This window comes from Pipistrellus kuhlii, unplaced genomic scaffold (assembly GCF_014108245.1).
Source record: "Pipistrellus kuhlii isolate mPipKuh1 unplaced genomic scaffold, mPipKuh1.p scaffold_m20_p_12, whole genome shotgun sequence".
In the NCBI taxonomy this organism is placed as follows: Eukaryota; Metazoa; Chordata; class Mammalia; order Chiroptera; family Vespertilionidae; genus Pipistrellus; species Pipistrellus kuhlii.
The window spans coordinates 21,534,908-21,559,440 of NW_023425427.1; the positions used below are offsets into that span (position 1 = coordinate 21,534,908).

Here is a 24,533-nt window from a genome sequence, read left to right on the forward strand (position 1 = left end):
ACCCCAAGAAGAGATTGTGGGTCACAGCTCCTTCCACTGCTGCCAAGATAATTGGGAATTTGAGGAGATGAGATGCTTTTGAGGTTTGGATAGCTTAAGGCAGCTTGGCTAAAGTGAAAATCAGACTAGATTTTAAGCATCTTTCCCCCTCTGAGATCTTGGGGAGGGGATTGGAGGGTGGCCCAAGTGCCTTAATTTATATGGTCATTGCTTCTTTTCTGAGGCTCAGTGGAACTTTAGAGATAGTGATTTGCTACCCCGTTTCTCTGAAAATAAGACAGTGTCTTATATTAATTTTTTAAAAATATATTTTATTGATTTTGTAAAGAGAGGAAGGGAGAGAGATAGTTAGAAACATCGATGAGAGAGAGTCATCGATCAGCTGCCTCTTGCACACCCCCCACTGGGGTTATGCCCACAACCAAGGTACATGCCCTTGACCGGAATCGAACCCGGGACCTTTCAGTCCCCAAGCCGATGCTCTATCCATTGAGCCAAACCGGTCCCGGCATCTTATATTAATTTTTGCTCCCAAAGATGCACTAGGTCTTATTTTCAGGGGATGTCTTATTTTTCCAAGAAGAATACGGTACACATTTATTGATAAATGAAAATAAAGGAAATTTATTACCTGTATACAGTACGGTAGTAGGGTAGTTGTCAACACCAGACAAACTGTGAATCCTACAGTATCAAGAATTTACTCATTTATTCAATGACAATCATGTCATCATCTTCTGGAACATCATCATAACAATCCAATTCCTGAATTTCCTGGTGAATTTCTTGTGACTCCATTTCTTTCAGAATCAGTGGGCCAAATCTCTCATGTTTAGGTTAGGGGGGCCTTATTTTCGGGGGATGCCTTATATTTCACTCAGAAGGAAACCTGTAAGTAGGTCTTATTTTCGGAGGATGTCTTATTTTTGGGGAAACACGGTACTTGCATTGGCTACCCCAGAAGACCACTGTCTCGCCAAGGCTACCATTTGCATGTGCCACCTGTGGGTTTAGAGCTGCTGTGCTGGGTTTGGCTCTGCTGCTGAGAAACTTAGTCACTCTCAGCAGGACAGAGGCTGCCTAAAATCATGGCTGGCTGTGACAGGGTTTGGGGGCTGGGCTGCTGGAGCTGCTGCTTTTCACCTTTCATGTGCCAAAGCCTCTGTCTGCCACTTGCTCTGATTCTTGGCTCAGATGCCTACAGGCCAGGCAGGTAGCATAGGGCCAGACGCCAGACAGTAGGGAGTAGTGGAGACTGTGGCAGAGGCAGCATGCTACTCATCAGATAAGGATGTTTATTTTTAGGTTTGTGATATAATGTCTCTTAGAGAAGTGAATTTAGCAATAATTATAGGAAGAGTAGAAAGGTGTGAAACTTTTCTCTGAAACAGGACTCATATATGAGGTGTACCGGTCAATAATGCCAATTTTATAATAAAAGAAAATGTGATAATTTCAAGAGAAACACCGAAAGTGCTTTATTCAAAGTAATGTCCATCCCTAGTTACACATTTCCCCTATCTTTCAGGTAATTTGTGGATACCGTCCCAATACCAGGTTCACACCCAAGAACCAACTTTTAAGTATTCAAACTAAAAAACAGAAGCAATAAAGCCCTAAACCCACATCTGTAGGCTGTATATTTAGGTTAGGCACTGAGAACTTGTTACTTCAAGTAGAGTCTTATAAGAAAAAGAAGCATTTATTGCACACCTACCATGTGACAGCACGTCGGAATTTAGTGAACATCATCTCACTTAATGCTCACAGAAATTCTGTGACTTAGATTTCATATATCCAGATTTTTAGATTAAGAAATGTGGGCACAGTGAGGACAAGTCATTTGTTTGGAGTTTTACTCAGCAGGCATTAGGATTTGATACTCCTGCCTCCCAGGCCGGACGCTCCTGCTCTGTGCCCAGTGTAGCTGGGATCTGTGGCCTCTGCTGCCCTCTGGTCTCCTCCGTTGCCACTGAGTGCATTCTGCTCTGTCCGGGGACTGTCTGCATGCTCTGGGCTGACTCTTGGACTTCCTGAGATCCAGGTCTTCATCTGCATCCTGTGATCCCGCTCCCGTGGTGGATCTCATCCCACCCATCACCTTGGGCCTGTGGCCAGCATCATCCAGCCTCTCTCGGTCCCGAGATCTGGTTGTCTGTCTGGCCTGAGGTTTGGATTCCTTTCTGCTTGGTGTAGATGTCTGCTAGGCGTGGGAATGGATTTCACCCCATAGGATGCAGCCACAACCTCAGGGCCTCCAGACCCACCACACAGCGCCCAGGCCGGAGGGGAAGGCAGCTGATCAGCTCTCATTTCTTGAGAACCATGATCTGCCCTCTGTGAGGAGTGCTTGGAGGTTAACTGTGTGTGTGTGTGTGTGTGTGTGTGTGTGTGTGTGTGTGAAGGGGGCGGAGTTTATTCACTGTGCAGGGCTGTATTCTCCTTCCCTTTCACATATTCTTGATTATAAATAAATTAGAACAGTTGGAAGGCAGTAAATTTAACACCTCCTCCTCGGGTGCCTCAGAAATGCTTTCCTCTACATGAGTAATGAAGAACAATGGGTGCAAAGCACCAGAAAAGAACTTTCCTACTTGCAGGTGTGTTTTTTTGTGTTTTTTTTTTAGGGGTGGAGTGGATGTCAGCTGTGGCAGACAGGCATTTTTATTTCCAAGTGTGGGTTGTAGTTTTGCTCGGCAGAGTGCTTGGACTGAAGCCTCCAGGGTCTTGAGGCATCGTGCTCTGGGGACTCCCTCTGTTGGTAGGCTCTATCTTGACAACATGTTTATATCCTGTGGGCCATTTTCTGGTGGAGGAGACTTGGGTTCTTGTCTCCTCTCTGCCACTATTGATAAATAAGTTGTGTGTCCTTGATAAGCTACTAACCTCTCTGAGCCACAGTTCTCATATCCTATATAATAAAAGCGTAATATGCAAATCAACCAAAAGGCAGAACAAGCGGTTGGTGGGGGGCTGGGCTGGTGAGCAGGTGGAGCCAGGCCAGCTAAGGTGAGAGCCAGTGGGCAGAGGGAGGGGATGGTGATGGGGTGGGTGGTGGGGCGGCAGCGACCAGCGGCTGGACGAGGGGGCTGGCTGCCATCCCCTGATCGCCTGCCTGGTCGCCTCCTGCAGAGGGAGGCCATGGGTGGCTGTAGCAGCGGGGGAAATTTGGGGCAGGGCTGGCCATTCACTATCCCCAGATCTGCCAGCCAGGGTTACCTCCTAGTGGTGGCCTAATAGGGGGCAGGGGCACCTGCGCTGTCCCCTGATTGGCCCGCTGGCCACGATAGGCCCTAGGGAGCGGGCCTAAGCCATTAGTTGGACATCCCCTGAGGGTTCCCAGACTGCAAGAGGGTACAGACCAGGCGAGGGACCCTGAGTGCATGAATTTTCATGCACCGGGCCTCTATGTAATAAGGAGAATAAGGTAAACTTACAAGGTCTTTTTGAAGATTAAATGAGATAATATCTATAAAGAGCTCCTGTGAACTCTGAAATGCTGTGAAATGTCAGTTACTAGAAGCATCAGATCCTTCACCACAGGCTTTTAGGCTTGAGTTCAATGTTCGTCAACGTTTTGAAGTAGGTAAGTGAATCTTAGCCCCTTCCCACTCCCTCAAATAGCTCTGTAGTTTGCAAGCTTGTTTGACCCAGAAAAGCGGATTCCTCACTGTGCAAATATTCTTGATGCCCAAACATTCCTTAAATTTTTTGTCAAATTCAATTATCCTTGCGTTTTCTCTTTTCCTAAGCCCACACCTGTATTGAGCGATGTACGGTTGCATAGGATCATGATATACTTCTTTGCAAGGATAAATAGGGAGGCATTCTTCCCAGTGTATTTACTTTATTTCCCAAGAATAGAAGAAAGTAGTTTTGCTAAATGAATGAATTTCAAATGGCGAACTACCATGAATCTGACACAAGTTTGTGGAGGATAAGGACAGACCCCTTCTGGTGGCTTTTGGGGCAGACCCTCTGGATGGCACCTCTTTGACATGGATGACACTGGCCAGCAATGTCTTGTTAATTTATACTGAACATACTTTATATGGCATTTGAGTTATCTAACAAGTAGTAATGTAGTAAGAATATTAAGAATAATACAAGTAAGACTCAACTTAAATGGAATGTCGAGAACATAGGGACAAGCTGAATGCAAGCTTACAGGCTGTATGACTTGCACAATTGTTGTGGGTGGGCCAATTCACTTGTGAGCTTCCTGGAAGGCAGGTTGAGAAAGGAAATGTAATCTAACCATGACAAAAAATTTCTGCCGAAACCGGTTTGGCTCAATGGATAGAGCGTCGGCTTGGGGACTGAAGGGTCCCGGGTTCGATTTCGGTCAAGGGCATGTACCTTGGTTGCGGGCATATCCCCAGTAGGGGGTGTGCAAGAGGCAGCTGATCGATGACTCTCTCTCATCGATGTTTCTAACTCTCTATCTCTCTCCCTTCCTCTCTGTACAAAATCAATAAAATACTTAAAAAAAAAAATTTCACTGGTTTTTATGTAAGGCAAATCTTTCCCAGTGCTTAATTCCACCCCAGGGCTGCAAAGGCAGTAGCCCCAAGAACTTCTTACAGTGAAATTGAATCAGATTCCTAGCCTCTTGTTTCTTGGCATACGACTTCCAGAACCCGGAGTTAGCCTGCCACTTTGGGTCAGCGTGGTCCAGACACACAGCTTCCTTGTGGCTGTATTGACTTTGGTTCGGGACAATGAGAACTAGCTTTAGTTCTGCCGCACCAAAGGGCACATGCTTTTTGAAGGATGCTCCAAAGATAGCACATAGTGTTCCCTACTATGCCTGGGAAGAATCAAAGAGGATGGGCCACATCTTAGTCCTGGCTTGAATTTTCTGTGGACATTTGGGCAGCTCTAATGGCCCTAGGGAATCATCAGTCACTGCATGAGTAATGTGGGAAGCTAAGCCAGATCCACGCTTGGTTTCTGTATAAAAATGGCCACTTTGAGAAGCGGGGGAGAGGGGAAAGAAGGTCACTGGCTTGTCAGGAGGAGCTTGGAAGAACCTGGCTCTCGGAGCAAAGTCCAGCCTACCGTCTTGTGTGAGCAAGTCCTAGGGCTGTGCTTGTGGGTCTTCCCAATTCCCTTTGGGGTAAATGCTCACTGTTTCAGGTCCTCCAGGGCTATGGCAGCCTATTCACAACATTGAAGGAGCCCTAAGTTAATCAGCTCTAAGTGCAGACTAGATCCTCCCTCGCCCCCTGTGCATTAATTATAGCAATTGAACATTTTTTTTTTTAAAAGTAAGCAAAACCAAATAAATATAATTTGAGTGACTGAAATACCTTTACTTATTTTGGAAACAATATGCAAATGTTGAAAAATTAAAAAAGCTCAATAATCTCCTCCTATGGTTTTGAGAAATATTTTTTTTTCCTGCTTGCCTAACAAGTGCACTCTCAGTAGAGACAATACAAAAAATTTAGATATTGCCATAGCCGGTGTGGTTCAGTGGATAGAGTGTCGGCCTGCAGACTGAAGTATCTCAGGCTCTATTCCCACAAAAGGCATGTACCTGGGTTGTGGGCTCAATCCCCAGTACAGGGCGTGCAGGAGACATCTCATTATTGATGTTTCTATTTCTCCATCTCCCTTCCTCTCTGAAATAAATAAAAATATATTTTAAAAAAGCTTAGATATTAAAAATCATTCATGATTCTACCACCCAGAGAAAACTGCTAACATTTCTCCTTGTATTTATATCTAAAGCCATGTATATTTTTATGTTGATAATTATATCTCTATAGATAAACAGGAAGATTAGTGTGAACATCAAAATACTATATCCAGGCAGTCTTTTAAAGACTATTGAAGATTCCAGGATCAGAGGGAATATTCCAGACATGCCTTTGGGGAAAAGTTAGAAAGATAAAGAGGATCTGGTGGATCTTGGCTTTACTTCCTGACAATTTAGAGCCTCATCTCTTCTCATCTTTGAGATTCATATAAATCTTTCCTTCCTCTGCTATTGTAAGGACTTAAAGATGCAATGCACGTGAGCACAGATGCCTGGCAGTTATTGTTGCTATTCTGACTATGAATAAACTGAGTCTCAGAGCAGGTAATGTGCCTACAGTCACACAGATAAATGGTAAATATAGGATTTGAACTTGAGTCTGTCCGGCTTTGGAGCTTATGTTCTTCATATAGCATTAAGTCACTGGCTAAAAGAAAGATTATTTTTATCCAGGTGTCCAGCATATTTTATTTCTTCTACATCATATGGGTGTAAGGAGTAGATGTCGATGCTTAGAAGTTCGTACCGGCTGTTTCTGGCAACTTCTAGGGAAGTGAAGCATTGCGTTCTCTGGTTGTACCACTCCCCTCTGATAGAGACAGCACAGCTGGCAGCATCTGCAGATAACAAAGGAGGAAGGGTTAATGAGTGTTTTTGTTTTTGCCCGGGAAAATGGCAATGGATTTCATGCTTTAGGGGTGCTGACTACTATTTAGCAATGAGGCTTTTTTCCACCAGATTAGGAAACAGATGTTTTCTGGTCCATTGAGGAATTTTAAAGGCTGGAAATACTTAAGAGTTATTTTCCAGGGCTGTCGACCTCAATTCTTGGATTATGATTACTCTGGCTGGGATTCAGTGCTCTAGAGCTTTTAGTCTGCAGACACTGTTTTGTGTGTTTATCTTCCTCTGCTCAATGTGACCTTTAAGTCCTTAATTCATGGGAGCATAATTCAGATTCAGGAACTGGGATTATTTTTGCTTCTTTTAAATCTAATAACTAATGTATCAGGTCCTTGCCTGGTAATCTGTTTTGCAATTATTTTTTATTATTGTTATTATTAAATTTATTGTAGTGACATTGTTTAATAAGATTATCTAGGTTTCAAGCGTAAATTTCTATGATACATAATCTGTATATTGCATAGTGTGCCTACCACCTAACCTCATCATCTCTGTCACCATACATTTGCCCCTTCCAACTCACTTTCCTCTGATTCCCACCATACTGTTGTCTGTGTTTGTGAGTTTCAGTCTTGTATCCCACGTATTACTGAAACATACAGTTCTTAACTTTTTCTGACTGCCTTATTTGACTTAGCATGATATTCTTGAGGTCCATCTATATTGTCGCAAATGACAATATTTTACATTTTCTTATGGCTGAATAGTATTCCATTGTATATACAGGATGTTCCCAAAATGTATATACATTTTGAATAATTATTCATTTCAATGAGTTAGATCTGAAAAGAAAGAAATATTAATTAAGACATCGGCTGTTAAAGTGTGTCTATATTTTTTGGGGACATCCTGTATATATACCACATCTTTATGCAATCATCTATCAAAGGACACTGGTTAGTTCCCATATATTGACCACAATGAATAATATTGCAGTGAATATAGGGATGCATATATCTTTACAAATAATCCCCCCCCCAAAAAAAAAAAAATTTGGGTAGATACTCAGAAGAGGGATTGCCCTCATTCCCTGCTGGTGGGAATATAAATGGGTACAGCCACTGTGGGATCAGTCTTCACTGAGTTCAGTCAGAATCTTTGACTTGTCAGGCATTCCCACTTTCCTCCCTAAGGTGGCATTTTGAAATAATAAAAACAAAATCACATTGGCTAGAATTCATTGACTACTTATTCTCTCAGTCAGGATGGGATAAGTCATGATATAGTAACAAAAGAACCCCCAAATTTCAGTGGCTTAACACATTTCTTTTCTTGCTCATGTGTAATGCCCTTTGTGGGTCTGTAGGGCTTTCTGTTCACATTGGCACATAGTGATCCAGGGTGATGGAGGTGCCATTTTCATGCTTCCATGACCACCATAGTTGTGGGAAGGGAATGCATATATCTTTGGCTCTTTAAGCCTCCTTGGCCAGCACAAGCACATGGCCAAGACTTGTTTCAAATGGAGCTGGAAAGTGCAATTCTACCATGTTCCTGGAAGGAGAGGAGAATCAGAATACTCAGGAGCTGCCCTGATGACCACCATTCCTTCTGGGTACCAGACTGTGTTAGGTGCCTTACATGCCATCTGTCATCTTCACCCCAAATCCGTAAGGTAATGTTCCTATTTCCATTTTATAGATGTGAGAAGAGACTCAGAGAGGTAAAATGAGATGCTCATAGGCACACTGTGGTGGGACGGAAATCCAGTGTGATGTTGAAATTTATAGACTTCCCTCTATGTTATACTGCCTTTTAGAGTTTAGACTTTCACCTTTCCCCCTAACTACACATTTCCCATGGATAATAATGTTGCCACTCAATATTCCTCCCATGATAGATTTTTAGAGGCTCTATGATTGGGGAAAATTGTCTTGGGAGGCTGATGGCCCCATTAGAGTGTCCAGCTGGAAGCTGGTCCACTGAATCATGTGTGTAGGGATGTGGAGAGTCCTGAGTTGACTAAAGAAATGGTGGTCTTTTGGGGCAGTCAGAAACTGGACAAATACTATCCTTGGACATTGGACTGTAAGGATCACAATGTGACTATTATACCGAGGCTAACACACTGATTACATTTATATTTACAAAGGGAGCTTTGTGTTTTATATATGTAAGTGACTATTTGTATATGACCTGGATTGCAGAATTAGAGTGACTAGTGGCTAGAAAGAAGTCTAGATCTGGTCTCTTCTGGTGATAGAGATAAGAGTGTTCTCTTGGGCCCTAATTGGTTTGGCTCAGTGGATAGAGTGTTGGCCTGCAGACTGAAGGGTCCCTGGTTTGATTCTGGTCAAGAGCATGTACCTTGGTTGTGGGCACATCCCCAGTAGGAGGTGTGTAGGAGGCAGCTGATCAATGTTTCTTTCTCATCGATGTTTCTAACTCTCTATCTCCCTCCCTTCATCTCTGTAAAAAAAAACAAACCAATAAAATATATTAAAAAAAAAGAGTATTCTCATGGGCAGCCAGTCTGTACCAACAAACCTACAACCTACTGATGTCCAAGTTCACCTTCTCTGGTTCTCATGAGGACTAGTACCAGGGAAATAGTGCTACTGAGGTGCAAGTAAGTGAATTTTGGGATTTTGAAATAGATCTTGAAAAGAAATTTCCTGCTTGAAAAAACACTCAGAATTATAATGAAACGAATCTGAATTAGTAGATTAGCATCTTCTATCTGGTCTCCCTACCAGCTTCTCCTTTATATACACTACTGCTAATGTTACCTAAGGTAACTTAATGATAACTTATTGTCATCTGCTGACTGGATAACTTCTGATGGCTTCTCATTGTCTACAGGGTAAATGTCAAATACCTTAGCAAGACACACATAGCTCTTTGTAACTTTATCTTTACCTACTAATAAAATATTCATAATATGTATGCAGCTGTGCTGTTCAGGAAGTTTCTGCATAACAGAGGACCCATTTCTTTTTTTAAAAATCCTCACCTGAGGATATTTTTCCACTGATTTTTAGAGAGAGTGGGAAAGAGGGAAAGACAGAGACATCGATATGAAAGAAGCACATCAATTGGTTGCCTCCTGCACATACACCTTACCAGGGCCTAGGTCAGGGAGGAATCTGCAACTGAGGTCTATGTTGTTGATAGGAATTAAACCCGGGGCCCTTTGTTCTGCAGGCCTACTCTCTAGCCACTGAGCCAAACTGGCTAGGGCCAGAGGACCCATTTTTAAGTACCCACCAAACAAGAAGAAAATTTCTGCTAAGAGTGTGTAGTTAGAAACTCAGTCTTCCTCTTATATTTTTCCTTTCCTCTCACACTGCTCATACTCATAACGCTGCTGACTCCAAATGTGTGGGCTCCCTTTCAACCCCCCAAAACAAGCAATTCTCAGACACCAGCTTATTTTCCTATAATGTAACTCAAATTTGATACTATTTGTCTGAAGATAACATCAGATCCCACAAGTTGAGGGCTCAGTCTCACGAGGTTGCCAATCACAAGTAGTAGATCCCCAGGTTACCCAAAACTTCTGTTTGACTTGGCTACAAATTAGAGGTTCCCATGATCTCCTTCTCTTTGGATTTGATTATTTGCTAGAACAGCTCAAAGAACCTGGGAAACGTATACTTATTAAGGATTTGATAAAGGATATGATGAACAGCCACACAGAGAGATCCATTGAACGAGCTCTGTGAGGGTCCTGGTGCAAGAGCATCTGTCCCTATGGAGGTGGGCCATGTCACCTTCCCAGGACGTGTTTGCCAACCTAAAAGCTCTTGGAACCTCATATTTTCTGGATTTGATGGAGGCTTCATCACATAGGCATGATTAATCATTAATACCATTTCTAGCCCCGTTCCTCTCTCTGGAGAATGAACGTTGGGACTGAAAATCTCAAGCTTCTAATTATGGCTTGGTCTTTTTGTTGACTAGCCTTCGGTCCAGGAGCTATCCAGGAATCACCTTATTAGAACAGGAGATACTGCTATCACCCAGGGATTTAGGAATTATGTGTCAGGAACCAGGGTCACAAATCAAATATTAGAACAAAAGATGTTGTTAGTGCTCTTATCACTTAGGTCCTAAGTCTTAGGAAATCATAAGGGTTTTAGGAACTCTGTGCCATTCACTCAGCAATATTCTGCTCCTGTGGAGAGAAGCTAATTACAAAAAAGATGGCAGACACGGAGTAGTCCCTTTAGAGAGGATTCAGTGTTTTATAACCATTCATTGACTGTGCTCAATGAAGACGAAGCGCTCTCTCTGGTCCAAAAGTAAATCAGAAGTAGGCTCCTCGTTGCAGTGCAGACCTGAGCAATTATTGAGAACAGAGGATCTAGATTGAGTCATTGGGATCTTCCCTTGGTCATTGGTCATTGGTTATGTGTTACCATGTACGTAAGGAAGACTAATTGGACACTAATATCATAACCTGCTCTGTAGCCTGTATGGACACTATCCATTTATGGATATTAAATATTTTATGGCTCTCATGGCCTAAACCATATTTTATCATATTCATCAAATCTTAAGTAAAAAATAAATTATTTTATATATAGTCTCCCAGATTGGGTATAGCCTCCCAAGCATCAAGATTCTGGGGCTTAGAATGGGTAGCTCTGGTGAACAGTTATCTTTTTGACTCATAGATGCCTTTAAAAAAATAAATTTATTAGGTTGACATTAGTAGATAAGATTATATAGATTTCAAGTATGCAATTCTAAGACACATCATCTGCATATTGCATTGTGTACCCATCATCCAAAGTCAAATCTTCTTCCCTCACCATATATTTGATCCCATTTACCTTTTATTCCTTCCCCTCCTTCCCTATGTGGTCTGTACTTATGAGTTTTTGTTTATTTTTCTTGTATACTCAATTTTATATTTTATATAGTGAAATCATATAGTTCTTGACTTTCTGTATGACTTATTTCACTTAGCATGATATTCTCAAGATTCACCCATGTTGTTGCAAATGGCAGTATTTTATCTTTCCTTATGACTGAGTAGTGTTCCATTGTATGTATGCGCCACATCTTCTTTACCCAATCATCTATTGAAGGACACTTGGGTTGTTTCCATGCCTTGGCCATCATGAATGATGCTGCAGTGAACACGGGGTGCATATATCACAGATGCCTTTTTAAAAGTTCACATGTGTCTGGAGGTACAGTTCATACAAAGGGATTAGGGTTTGAGGCATCTCCTCTCTTCACCCAGAAGAGTTTTCTTTCTCTGAACCTTTTACTGCTATTCCTTGTGTGCCACCCTGAGGCACAGCCCAGAGGCAGGAGTGCCTCCTGATGCCTCTGAACTGTGTGACATACAAAAGGAGGAAGACTGCTTCTACGTCTTACCCTCTATGAGGAAGAAATATTCCATGTGGTTCCCGAGAAAAGAGGATCTAGAGCCAGTTGTGAGAGGGGACTAATTCAGACGCTGTGCCCTGGGTCATGCCTGATTGTAGCTCCACATTTGTGTGGAGAAAACACTCATCCCTCCGGAGACATGTAGACTGGACAGAGGAAAACTACCTGTGGCTCTTCCTGAGTCTGCATGTTCAAGACCCATTTACCTCATCTGTAAATAACAATCACGAGTTTCCCCAAAGAGCTGGTACGTGTTCACTTCAGCAATTTAAAAAATGGAATTTATAGGTTTTGTCCCTTTGGGGCAATACTCTTTGAGCGTAGCCACCCCATACTTTGTGGCTTGCTTTGAAAAACACATTTTATTTTTTGGGAAAACTCAGGAAGGTGTTTCCTTGAGTCAGATCTTTTCTTGGTATGCTTAATAGTAAGTTAGCAGAAATTTTTAGCTGCGAATTGGCACTTCCAGACTCCCCGGGAGTCTGCTTATAGCACTAGAACAGTCAGTGTGTGGGAGGTGAGGCAGAGTGGAGGCTGATTCTGCAAAACGAAGTGTGTTTCCCACCTGGGCCCTTACATGCCCTCATTCCCCCTGCTCCCTGGCTTCCTTTGTGCACTCCCTTCTGCGCTTTTGAGGACATCCCCTGCTTTATGCACTTAGCCTTGCTCTGTCACTTTCAATGATATACACATTTTGAAACAAATAATATGTCTGGTACAAACTAAATGCCTGGAGCAAAAAAGAAAAAGGATACTGGACTTTAAATATGCAAGTGTGTCCTGTCTTTCTGTTTTTTGGATTTTGTCCTGCTTCCATGGAAGACCAGATCTGTGCATCTTGGTTCAATGCGGAGTCTTAGCCTGGTCAGAGGATGGTGGGGTCAGAGTTGTCTGGTGCTCTCTGCAGGAGGAGCTGCTGTGACCTTGGTCAGGGATGATGGATCAGTGGCAATTGTATGAGCCAAATGGAACCTTCCCAGGCTTCCTGGTATTTTGGAAATAACTTTCGAGCTCAATCATTAGTGAGAAAGAAAAGAGCAGGCATTTGTTTCCAGGACAAGAAGGTGGGTGGACCAAATGGTAAATAAAGTCTCAATGTTATAATTTTCAGTAAGTTAAAATGATGGCTCTCCTTATGGTGATCATGTGTCAAAATTTACTTAGCTAATGAATGAGGGAATTGGCAGGATGGCAAAGCTAATTCAAAGGAGCATATGGATCCTTGAGTATAAATAGTCAATGAAACAAAGCATGGCCCGAGTAAGGCTTGCTGAGACACGGTTGAGATATATGATGTTATATAATGTTTTAAAAGTAAAACCTTTATCTTTGGCTTATGGGACAAAACAATGGGCCAGAAATAATTTGCAGCTTATCCATCTTTTACAAATTAGCATCTGACTTTATAGTCTGGACCCTAAAGAGTAGTAAATAATGCCAATTTATTTCTCATAAAGCATCAGGTGCTCATTTGTGGCATTGCCAGACATCTGTGCTCTGTGTGACCATGATTGTGCACCTAGTCATATATATTAGTGGTTCTCAACCTTTCTAATGCTGTGACCCTTTAATACAGTTCCTCATGTTGTGGTGATCCCCAACCATAAAATTAAATATGTAAATTTAAAACATGTAAATATCTGTGTTTTCCAATGGTCTTAGGCTCTACAGCAGTGGTTCTCAACCTGTGGGTTTCGACCCAAGGTTGAGAACCGCTAGCAGGGTCGCCTAAGACCATCGGAAAACACAGGTATTTACATTACAGTTCACTAACAGTAGCGAAATTACAGTTATGAAGTAGCAACAAAAATAATTTTATGGTTGGTGGTCACCACAACATGAGGAACTGCTTTAAAGGGTTGTGGCATTAGAAAGGTTGAGAAGCACTGCTTTATATGGAACACTTCACAAATTTGCATGCCATCCCTGTGCAGAGGCCATGCTGATCTCCGAATCATTCCAATTTTAGTATATGTGCTTACCTAGTCATATTTTTTACTTATTCCCAAGTTTAAGGTAATTTCTCTTGAAAGCACAAAATGGAACTGTTGCAGAAGAGGGACCTCTGGTGAACATGTGAACAGTGTTCTGATATCTTGTTGGATATTTGCTCTAGCTGGTTAGTTATTTCTGTGCCTCAGCGTTGTTGGTTTGCTTTCTCCTTCTTTCTTTCCAGTGTGGAATGTTGTGACTATTTTCAGGGATGATGGCTGCTAGAAAACCCATCTGGATTGACATTCTCTTCCTGTCTAACTCTCTTGGAAAACTCCAGTCATAGAGTAAAAATTATATCTTTAAATGGCATACTTATTTTTGGTATGGCATAATTTAAAAACAAAACTAAATTTTTGCCTAGTTCCAGAATAGAGGTTTAAATGAATCTTGTGAAGTAACTGGTCTCAATAAAGAAAATGACTATCATATCTTTAAGTTTATAAGCAACAATTTTTTGTTTTTGAATGGACAACTTTATTGCCTCTTGAAGCAAGGCTTGCCTTGCTAAGGGGCTGATCTCTTATTCATGCACAGGCATATGGCACACAACCACACATATAATAGACCCTACTAATGAAGACTTCAAGAAGGAAAAAAAATGTGTCATTAATTTAGACACATTGGGGTCTTAGTTAAAAAAAATACTGTGAAGTCCTGTGAGTCCTTTGTAATGCCTGCTGGGCACACTGTTTTATGTGACAATTACTTATTTAATTATATTTCAGGAGCTATGTTTTGGCCACCAGTGCGACTGAACTACAAGCAATTTTAATAGATTTCAACGATCACTTTTTCCTCCTTAAAATTATCTTATTAGGAATAAATGACTAAAAAACGGCCTTCTTGAGGGTGTTTGTGGATCAGGGAAGAATCTTCTTATCATGGATGTCTCACTAGTGAGACCCTGTTCTGCAGGAGCTTTTTTATCTTAAACCCTGAACACTCCCCGCTGGCCTCCGGGTTTGCCGTGGCTTTAGACCCCAGTTTTAAGACGCATCAACTTTCTCCTACGTAGGACACTTGATTTCATGAGAAGTTCCCTTTTTTAGACTGAGCTGGAGAGCGGATTTTCTGAGTGGGCCTGGATGTTTGAGTTCAGAAGGCCCCTGGGCACTGCATGGGGTCAAAGAGGAAATGAAATGGAAGTCTGTGTGTGATGTCCACACCAAGACCTGAATATCAAGCATGTTTCTACATAGTATGCATATCCCAGTATTTACTGTCACCCCGTGGGCATGTATGAGCATATGCACTTATGTGTCTGGGTCTGTAGGTACATGTATGTGTATATGTAAATACATATACATGCATATATATGTATATACACATACATATCTGTGTATGTGGTAATATGGTCATTTTATAAACTCATATACACTGAGATTAAAAGTCATTGTTGGAGCGATGGGCATCTGCAGAACTGGAGAAACACTGGACTAGGAGCACTAAATAAGGGATTCAGATATTAGCATCTCATATTAATTATTGTTTTCTTGTGCAAGGAAAAGTCATAATTGCCTATTCAAGATGCAACAGTTTCCCCCCTTGCTCGACATTAGAAACCATAAGAATCCCTAACCTTTTAGCCTAAGACATTGGGAGAGAATTGTTAATAACATGACCGGTGTCTGCTTTGGTGTGAGATAGTTTGCTTTAAAAAGCTTGTTAACATGACTTAATGATCCAGAAACACCACTGGTCTGCTGCCGGTTCAGCAGGACGAGATGGCTGAGTGGAAGTTTCCTGGGCTCATGCCATGTGCTAATGGTCAATGGGAACCGTCTCTTTTAATGATGGACATTTGTCCCAGTTCACAGCTGAGGAAACTCAGGTTCAGAGAGCCAAGTGGCTTGTCCCAGGTGACACAGCCAGGGCAGGCCAAGGCCAGGATGTGAACTGAAGTCCCTTTCTGTTTAATACCACCTCCTGGGACAACAGGCTAAATTCTGTTTTTCCAACCCTTGGAGACCCATGGTGCAACATCCTAAAAATAACCTTGAACTACACTCAAGACCAAGATGGCCAAGAGTCCAGTACTCAAGGCACAGAACAACCTAGTTAGGAGTAGCATTCATCGTTTAGTTTGGGGAGAAGTTATCCGTTAAAACATATTGCTAAGCCTGCAGCTTTGAGGAAAGAACTGTGAAAGAAGTGTCAGGCTACGGCCCTCAGTGCTGCGAGAAGAGGAGGTGGGAAAGGGCGAGATTGCCACACTGAGCAAGATGGTGACTTTTGACTCCTCTTTTTGGGAGAGTGTTGCTTGTAAGAAAGACAGGAGAGGGACCTAATCCTTTTTGCCATTATTTTATTGTTTCTCCTAATGTTTTTGCCTCTACCGTTATTGCTGAACATGCAGAGCTTTATGATGCAGTTAAAGGTCACTTCCACCCATGTCCTTTGTTAATACAATGCACAGAGCAAGCCCCAATTGGCTTTGTTACTGTCCCTAGATTTTTTTTCTTTTTCTTGAAGGAACATTTTAAGAATAAAACGATTCGAGTGCTTCTATATTGCACTTAGACTTTTCTATTGTACCGGCAAACAGATATTTCTGCAGATTTGGGGTGAGTGACCTTTGTTTCAAAAGTTTAACCTGCGGGGCTGGACAGCCTTGTGGGTACCTGAGGGCTGAGGCTGCGGTGGTATTTTCTGTGGTGTGGGGTGAATGTGATTCACGCATTAAGCCTTGGAATGCTAGTGGGCAGATGGGGAACAGGGCCAGCCAGGCTGTGGGGAGGCAGCCACACAAAGGGCACGGTCACATTCCTCGGGGCCACCAGGCGAGCATGCTGGCTGCTTGCCATCTGGCAGTGCTCTCTGGTATTCTCCTGGGAGTGGATGCCTGGATGCCTGGGAGCACAGTGGTCCAGAGAGACATGGCTCTGGGCAAGGCCAGAGCTGTAGGCGCAGTTTATGGAGGAGGCTGCAGGGCTTCCGAAAAGATCCTTCTCCTTGCCGAAACCGATTTGGCTCAGTGGATAGAGCGTCGGCCTGCGGCCTGCGGACTGAAAGGTCCCGGGTTTGATTCAGGTCAAGGGCATGTACCTTCGTTGCGGGCACATCCCCAGTAGGGGTTGTGGAAGAGGCAGCTGGTTGATGATTCTCTCTCTCATCGATGTTTCTAAGTGTCTATCCCTCTCTCTTCCTCTCTGTAAAAAATCAATAAAATATATTTTAAAAAAATAAAAAAGATCCTCCTTCTGGGAAGAGGTGAGGCATCCGAAGTGTGGGAGCAGGGGAAGACCCTTGATTGCAGTGTTCGGATTCTGGCAGGGTCCTCTCCAGACTTGGGAGGGAGTTAGGGGAAGGAGATTGGGTGAAGTGTTCAGGTAATTGATGGGATGTTTGGTGCCTAGGGAGGATTGTTTGTGCCTGGAGTGGCCCCACGTTCCTTCTGAATAAGGCAGAGCTTCACATTTAAGTGTCCTCTCTTCACAGGATGCTGTGCTAGCAGCTGGCAAGCACGCTGTTTACCACGCAGTGATATTTTGATAAGAGCTCATTCCTGAAAGGCAAATGGAAACTTCTGATTAGAACTCAGCCCAGGTCGTGGGGTGAGATTTCAGAAAAATAACACCGAATGCAGACACAAAACTGGGAAAGCCAAAATTCTAAGGGAGCTGCAAGATTGCAGACATTAAAAGAGGTGACAAAGGCCATATGATTTCACTTACATGTGGAATCTAAGACACAAAACAAATGAACAAACAAAACAGAAACAAACTCCAAGATACAGAGAACAATCTGATAGTTGTCAGATGGGAGGGGTTAGGAGCTGGGTGAAAAAGGGAGGGGATTACAAATTGCCAGTCATAAAAACAGTCATGGTGTTATAAAGGATAGGGATAAAGTAATTATATTGTAATGACTATGTATGGTGTCAGATGGGAACTAGACTTATTGGGGCAACCACTTATATGCCTGGCATTAAATAACATTGCATGTCAACTGTAATTAAAAACAAAATTAAAAGGGGCAGAAAAAAGAGAAGGCCAAGGCAAGTGGCACTTTTGACACTTTTATAGGTTCCTGGGAACTGAAATAGCAGAGATGTGAAATGTTTAATCTCAGTGTTTAAAAAAAGAAAAAGAAACACAGCTGAGCAACAAGGTTGTTTCATATTATAACAGACAAAGTAAAAAGTTAGAATAGAAAAAAAAAGTAAACAGAATGAAGATGAGAAGCATTGAAAGCCAATTAAGATAAATTCAAACTTGGGACTTTGTTTGTTCTACAGTTTTTAAGGATACAAAGATGAACTTGAGGACAGAACAAGTCATCCTAACTGATACTCCTGGGAATGTACTAGAATACATGATTCCCAAGGGAATAATAAACATTGGAAGTACATGTGGTGCACAATAAGAACACTATCACACCAACGTCATCTTCTTTTACAGCTGGAAGTCTTGCCGGGGGAGGGAGGTAGGACATGGACAGTGGGTGCTGTTCTGAAACATCCATGCTATCAGAAATGCATGGTCTGAAACACAGCTGCTCCTTAACTAGGCTTGCCAAGGACCAGTGGATCCCACCCATGGAAAGTGTAACTCAGTGTGGACTCGCAGGACATACTTTGTGTGTCAAAGGGCTCCTGTGCCATTTTATATAAATCAGTAAAACCTCATTGTTTAAAGGAGGAATCAAAGCATAATATTCCTGGTGGGGTGAGATGGGCGATCTGAATGGACTAATGAGAGCAGAGCGGGTGCCCGGCCAAGGGGAGCCATGTGCCGTACTCCAGCTCACCGCCATGGGCATGCTGAGCTGGTGTTACCTGCTCAGGAGAGTATTCAAGGGAGGCCAGCGTTTCAGGTTTTAGGGGAAATCTTCTGATTTTTCAATGTTGGCTTTTAGGACATCAAAAGATACGGTTGTTGGGCCACCTGTGTGCTAACTCTGGCTTAACCTTTAAAGGAGGTAACAGGCCAATGTCTGGTGGCTCCTTGAAGTGAAATGAAAGAGTTTCTTCTTAAAGCCAAACAAGTTTGTGAAACTAAAAAGAATTTTTCCTTGATCTTGATCATAATTGTGTAATGGTAACACCTTGAGGAATAGATACTTAGAGAGACTTGTGGTGTGTCAGATTACTAACTACTCTTCTCTACTCTGAACGTTAGATCTTTGTGATCTGCATGTGCCTAGATACATTTCATGTACATTTATGTGTACATATGCAGTTATACATGGACAAAAGTTCCTCAATGTGGCTTTTGGTACTGATTACTCACTTTTCCACCACCTTGACATGATCCTCGGGTTTTATTTGGCAGGTATGATGGGCTGCAGGAGGACGGGGCAGTGGCGAAAGAGGGCTATCTTTTGCAAGTTCGCCCTGCACTAGCTTGTAAGATAAAGAGGAGCAGAGAAACTGGGTAGGCAGGAGTCACTTAAAGTTAACTCAGTTATAGCTGTTGAGGCCAAGGGTAGGGCTATGATAAGGAAGGGCTGGATAAAAGCATCATGGGTTGTATAGAAAAAGACTGAATTTAGTAGTGATTAGTGATGGGAAACAAAGGAGTTCATGGTAATTGCAAAGCTTCAACGTTAAGGAATTGGCACATGGTTGTGAGGAGAAGCGGTTGGCGAGTAGCAGGGTTCAGTGGGTCAGGGACGATGAGTTTGGCTTGGGACCTGTTGATTTACAGTTGAGGCGTCCAGTCTGGATTTAGAGCTTCATAGTCATTTGCTTCTTTGTATAGAAGCCACTGTGGGATCTAGGAGGCTGGTGAGATCCTTGAGCAAAGACAAACAGAGATCAGAGGCAAAGACCCAGACCCGAGAAGAATAATAGGGAGCTAGAAATGGGATCCAAGAGGGATAACAGGTTCCAGAAGTGCAGGACGAATGAACTCCCACTTGGTACGTGTGATTAGTCACATGTTCTCTCCGAAGCCTCCCGAGGGCCCTGGAAGAGACCTGATTGCCCCAGTGTGACAGGTAAGGAGACAGGGTCAAGCTGTTAGAGCAGGGGTGAGGAACCTTTTTTCTGCCAAGGGCCATTTGGATATTTATAACATCATTTGCTTAATATAATTCACTTAATATAAATTTATGCTGCTATGAAAAAAGCTCCTAGGTTTATTGAATTTTGAATCCCGCATGTGGTAGCTTTGGTAGGGCCAGAGAAAATGGTTTCAAGTGCCTTATATGGCCTGCAGTTCCCCACCCCTGCATTAGAGCCTAGCAAGAAAGTTGAACTTAGGGAATGGCTTGGGCTCTTCCAAGAAGGAGAATGGTGAGAGAGCTTGGTGGGTGAGGATGTATCAGAAGGAAGGAAAAGGCCATTTCTGAGAATGACTTAGGGAGCATGCTTGTTACCTGAGGGGGAAGATCTAAGGGAAAGAGAGGTACTGAGGATGATAGCTGAGGATGGAATAACTAATTGAAGGGGTTGAGTTGAAAAGCAGGGGGCATGAGATGGGCTTAAGAGAGAACTTCAGTGATAGGAATCAGAAAGGACACTCTCTGTGGACAGAGTAGTCAGCCCCAAGCAGAGTTGGGAGCTGATGGGCAATCATGCATAACTATGAAGAGACATATTTACTGTTTATTTTCTTTTAAAAAATATATATTATTGATTTTTTACAGAGAGGAAGAGAGAGTTAGAAACATCGATGAGAGAGAAACATCGATCAGCTGCCTCCTGCACCCCTCCCCCCACTGGGGATGTGCCCACAACCACGGTACATGCCCTTGACCGGAATCGAACCTGGGACCTTTCAGTCCGCAGGCAGATGCTCTATCCACTGAGCCAAACTGGTTTCGGCTGTTTATTTTCTTTTTATTTGAAAAAATTCTATGGGTCATTCATGTGAATTCTCCAGAACCACAAATTAATCCAGCCTAGATTAAGTGGAGATTATTTTAATTAGTTTTCATATTTTCCCCCAAGGAGAGCATACTATTATTAGTTTCTGCCACATGAATTATTTGTTTTGTTTTTTGGCTTTAGCTTCATTGAAGAATAGAGCTACATATCAAGACAACACTGAAGGGATTAATTTATTTTGTTTACATCATTATCTAGATAATGGGGTTAACACACAGTGTTGTGATTGAGAGTTTTCTGGGGAAAGCTCCCTGTTATATGGTAAGAAAGAACTTGAACTTTGGAATTAATGGGTACAAATCTGAGCTGTAGCATATCCCAGTGGTGTGATATTAAGGTTAAATACATTTCTTTATGTTCTCCAACTGTAAGGTAATGATTATAACTTATAATGCTTTTATTAGAATTAAAAACATGTGAAAACACCTAGCATTTGCCTTAATAAATGGTAGAAATAATAATACATCACTAAACGAACTGAGGACTAAATGTTTTTACTCATAAAAGATATCAATCAAACACAAGAATATAATATATGTATAAATATGTGTATGCTTTTTGTGTGTGTGAACTTATTTTCCCATTCTCTTATTGATGGATACTTGAATTATTTCCAGTTTTATTTAGTTACAAGGCATGCTATCAATAGTTACAAGCATTTTTGTATGTATTTCCAGGTGCACATAAGCTCTCATGATGTCCTTGCTCACCTCTGCTAGGTAATGCCAATTTGTTTTCTAAGGTGGCTGTGCTCATTACACTCCGAGCAGAGTATGAGAGCTTCCAGCTCCTCAGAACCCCACCGACCCATGGAAATGTCAAACTATAAAATGTTTGCCAGTCTCATGGATATGAATTGGTATCTTGATTTTTAATTAGTGTTTCCCTGATTATTGATCAATTGAGCATCTTTCATGTTTGCTGGCCTTATAAATTTCGTCTTCTGTGAAATGCCCATTGCCCATTTTTCTTCCTAGACTCATCTTTTTAGAAAACATGAAGGCACTGAGCCAGGCACCTTTGTATTTATGTATCTACCAGTCTACCTATCTACCTAGCTTCCTATTACCTACCTATATTTATCTAAGTTCAATCCATATTATCATTAATTGATGTTTTATCTGGCAGAAAAATCAACCTTATTGCCTTTATCAAGTAGGTGTCTATATGTGATGAGTATTGAAAGAATCAAACAGGGAGAAAAACAAGCTTGCCATTAAAGAGGCACAGTTAACACATTAACTGTGATAACTTTTTAAACTAGAACCAAGCAAGCCTACTTTTCATGTTCTCCCCCTAAGGATTGTGTGACCTGGACAACCCCTCTAAATGGCTCTCTGGGGGAAGTCAGCACTCCCAACCTCTAGGGTGTGGGCCAACCCTGCAGTGAGAGAGACCAGGCCCTCTCCAGTTCCTGCCTGGGAGGCCCCTCGTTTTCTGTGTGTGGAACAACCTTGGCCGCTCCCAAGTCTGTGTTCCTCAGGCCACTCCCATGGAACTCAGATTCCACTGGGTGTAACTGGGCCTTGGAATCTGATTTTTGAACAAATGCCCCAGTAATTCCCATTCCTAGGTGATTTTAGGAAACCCTGCTCCAGCTTCATTCTTGGAACTGAGATCCAGTGGGGGAAGGTCCTTTGAGTGCTTTTCCTTTCACTTCTTAAAAAAAATATTTTTATTGATTTTAGAGTAGGGAGAAGGGGAAAGCAATAGAAACGTCAATGATGAGAAAAAAATTGTTGATCCCACAATCCTGGCATGTGCCCTGACTGAGAATTGAACCATGATTTCCTGGTTCACAGGTCTATGTTCAACCATAGTAAGCCATGAGGGTTGGGCTTTCCTTTCACTTTTTTTTTTTTTCACAAATCTAGGTGGGAAGCAATATATTGGTGGAAAACAAATGGCTCTAGGAAAAAATTTTCTAGGTTCCACTGAACCAGCTAAGCACCCCCCCACCCCCCCAACAAACCTCTTCCAGGTTCTCCAGCTGTGCCCATGATTCTGGGCTCCCTCCAGCTGTAGCTGGTCCCAGGCCACCTGACCTCCTTGATATGCCTACTGCCAGGTACAATGACATGTGCCATGATCTCCCCCCTGATCTTTAAACCTGCCCCTTCCCTGCTGCTGTCAGGGCAGGACCTTAAATGCCCCCATGCAGGACACCTTTCAAGGGCTTCCCAGGATTCTTAGAAAAGACCTGGCTGTGTCCTGGAGTCACAGGCTCTGACTGGTTTGCCCCTCCTTCAAAGCACTTTCTTTGCCTGTTGTGTATTCTGTGTCTCGGGCATGTTGGTCTCTGCAACTGGGGACGTGGGACCCTCTGTTTCACAGCAGTCTCTTTGCTTTTGCCCTTTCCTGTGACTTAGATCTCCCCTCCCACTATCTCCGTTTGGCTAACTTATCCTTACTCCTTAACTGGGGGATTTGTTAAAATGCAGATTCTGATTTAGTTGGTCTGAGGTGGGGCCCAAGATTCTGAATTCCCAGGCAGCTCCCAGGTGCTGGAGGATATCACCAAGTCTGGGAATCACACCTACAAGACTTGAAGACTCACCTGCTCCTTACTGAGTTATCAATGCCCCTTCTTTGTGCTCTTGGCACCTGGGCCAACCCCTGCCATGCTTCTCACCTGGCATTATAATAACTGCCTTGTCTACCTATACGTTTCTTGAGGGCAGCAACTGTGCCTTGTTTGTCTTTATTTACACGTGCACTGCGCGGCATCGAGGAGATGCTCAACAAATATTTGTTGAACAAACAGATGATCCCAGCAATCCAGACAGATATTTGTCGGGTTGCATTTTCTGTGTGTGTTCTGTTTCCCTCTGGAGGATGATGACTCATTACTTTTCCAGATGGTGCCCTGTGGCCTGAAGGTTGGTTCCACTTTCTACAAGGCAACATTCCTTGCCAGGGGAGGAGCAGAGGAGTGCGTGGTTAGCTTTGGCACTGGAATGATCCAACTTGTTTGGGCCTCATGTCAAGATAAGTGGGTTTAAAATGAGCTCTGGTTCCTGCATTTTCTTTGGATGGTGGCTCGTGTTTGTGAGCACAGGTACACACATCTCTGACGGAATGAGTCTCTGAGATTTAATAGTCTGTTACTGTCCTATCCACACAGGCGCTGCAAGGGGCTTGCTGAAATGCAAATTTGGGTTATGCAACGCTCTTGGTGGCTCCCTCTCCTTTCCGGGAAAAGCCCAAATCTCCCATCATGGCTCATGAACAAGGTTCCCAGGGAGTCTGTGCTTAGTCTTGTTGCCCCAAGCATCCCCTTTTACTCCCAAAGGTGTCTCAGTTAGGACGATGAGTAATGTGAACGCCCTGTCCCTACGGTCTCTCCCCACAGCTTCCTGCTTTACCTTTTCGGCCAGGTGGGTTGAGTGTGAGAACATCTCACATCACTTATGGGGCCCAGGCTCCCAGCTTTGGCTAATTCTCATAAAGGGACTTTGTTAACAGCTTGAACCAGGGTTCCTCAAACTTTTTAAAGTGGGGGCCAGATCACGGTCCCTCAGAGAGCTGGAGGGCCGGACTATATAAACTACTAATTCCTACTGTAACACCTCGGCTGCGCTCACTGCCCAAAAAACCTGGCGGGCCGGATCAGACTCCTCTGCGGGCCGCATGTGGCCCGCGGGCCGTAGTTTGAAGATGCCTGAATTTGCTCTGGACAGTTACTGTGTAAACTAGATTGCATGTCTATTTTAACCTGTAATTACTGTATATTCTGTAAAAACCAGCAAGATCAAGTCAGGAACATAATGGTTTATGTTTTCCCTCAGCACCTTCAGCAGGGATCTCTTAATGATTGCATAAACTCTTAGACTGATGGGTGAGGCATCCTACTTGTGGGTGCGTAAATAATAGCTCCATGGGAGAAGGGGTTGCCAGTCTATAATTGTTACTTTG

The 24,533-nt window shown here is 42.8% G+C and overlaps 1 protein-coding gene and 1 pseudogene across 2 annotated transcripts in view; one reads left to right on the forward strand and one right to left on the reverse strand.

Moving 5' to 3' along the window:
- FRMD3 (FERM domain containing 3) overlaps positions 1 to 24,533 on the forward strand; it is a 212,853-nt gene that overhangs the window by 63,005 nt on the left and 125,315 nt on the right. The gene's annotated exons all lie outside the window — the stretch shown is intronic.
- LOC118716831 lies at positions 13,681 to 13,773 on the reverse strand (annotated as a pseudogene).